Below are 2,111 nucleotides of genomic sequence, written 5' to 3' on the forward strand. Positions count from 1 at the left end.
TTTTGAGGAGTTTATGTCCTTGCCCCCTCGAGGGATTGTGAGTATTTTTAATTTTTTTTTTTTTTAGCTTTTAGAAAGAGCAAAATCCACTAAACGTGCTCAAAGCGCTTTACAGGGGATCCCTGGCCAACAGCAACACGAAACATGCAGGACGGGACATGACACCTGTTAGGTGATATAACAAGTTTTTCGGACAGAGACAACGCTGTAACGGCCAGGTACTCATTTTACACCTGGGTACGGTGAGAGAATTTGAGTAAAGAGCCTTTTCCAAGGACTCAACTATGCGCCGATCGAGGCTCGAACCCAGGACCTCCCGATCCGAAAGCGAGTGTCATACCACTAGAACATATAGCCGAGTAATGTTCTTTTGCGGCATTGTGATCTCGTGGTAAGACACTTGGTTTCTGTCCCGTACTGCGGTACAATTGACCAGAAAACTCGTCCTTCAAATAGCGTCGTTTAAAATACCCCTAATCTTCGCAAAAAAAAAAAAAAACAAAAACAAAAAAAAAATCAAAAAAAAAAAAAAACAAACAACAAAAAACAAAACAAAACTCTTAAACACCGGACTTCGCGAAGTCTTAGGTTGGAGAGTTTTTTTGTTTTGTTTTGTTTTTTTTGTTAGTTTTTTTTTTTTTTTTTGCCAAGATTAGAGTCATTCTAATCATCTAAGTTTGAAGGCCGAGTTTTCTGGGCAAAATTTTAATATATGATTGTTTTTGTTTTTGTTTTTTTGGGGTTTTTTTTTTTTGTTTTTTTTTTGTTTGTTTTTTGTTTTGTTTTTTGTTGTTTTTTTCTTTCTTTTTTTTTTAAATTTTATTTTTTAATGTGGCTAATTCTGACTCACAAACCCACCAAACAGTGATTGTTTTCCTTTGTCTGTTGACCGACCTGGTGCCTCCGGAGGCCTGGTTGAATATTAGGAGGTCGGTGTCCGTGTCTTACTTTGTAGGAGGGAACTAGATAGTATCGATGCCAAAAAAGTGTGTGTAAATTGAAACGATTAGGAATTAGACATGTTAGCTTCTCGCCCTTATAAAACCATATATTATCCATTCTCCTCAATTTACATATAAATATAAACTTAGCTCTCTATCATAATACGCTTTAACAGTCATAACGTCACTTCCCTCGTAACTACGCATGGTAATTTAGTAACTGTCTCTAAACTATCGGAACAATGGCGGACGCCCTTATGAAATATTTCTCCGACGAGCATAAAAGCGTATCCAGAGGGAAAAAAAAAAACATTATAAATCTGATCATGTTTTGACTTTTACACATTCTGATCACAAGGCATATGAAAAGTTCTAGCCAGCATAAAGAATAAAAAGTACCGATTTTCTTTGTTTAGAACCAGGATGGTCGCCGTTGCTAGGCGACGTGACATCAGACTATTGAATCCAATTCAAACTAAATCATCCCGACGCATTGTCTCTGTCGAAAACAATAATAATGTTACAACGCCTAAAAGGTGTTATGCTCTTCATGTTTATTATCACTTTGGGATGGAAACTCTTTTAGAGCGGTTTGAGAACTTATAAGTGCGGCTATGTGGTCTAGTGGTATGACACTCGCTTTCGGATCGGAAGGTCCTGGGTTCGAGTCTCGCGCTCGGCGCATAGTTGAGTTCTTGGAAAAGGCTCTTTACTCACATTCTCTCACCGTACTCAGGTGTAAAATGAATACCTGTCCGTTCACAGCGTTGTCTTTGTCCGAAAAATTGTAATATGGCCTAACAGGCGTCTTGTCCCATCCTACATGTTAAATTTTGCTGTTGACCCCTTGTAAAGCGCTTTGAGCACATAATTTAGTGGATATTGCGCTATATAAAGCTTTAAAATATTTTCTTTTTGTCTTGTTCACGCCTCTCCCCATGGACAGTGATCATGCTTGATGGTTCCTCCCTGATTTCTTGCTGGTGTGCCTGACAATCTGCTATTGGCATGGAGGCTCGTATTTTTTTTTTTAAACCATCATCTTAAAGCATGAGACTCAGGTACATAACTACTACTACTACTACTACTACCACTACTACCACTACTACTACTACTACTACTACTACTACTACTACTACTACTACTACTACTACTAACTACTACTACTAC

The sequence above is a fragment of the Berghia stephanieae genome, chromosome 6 (assembly GCF_034508935.2).
Source record: "Berghia stephanieae isolate SIO BIC M18660-M18661 chromosome 6, UCSD_Bste_1.3, whole genome shotgun sequence".
NCBI classification, from domain to species: Eukaryota; Metazoa; Mollusca; class Gastropoda; order Nudibranchia; family Aeolidiidae; genus Berghia; species Berghia stephanieae.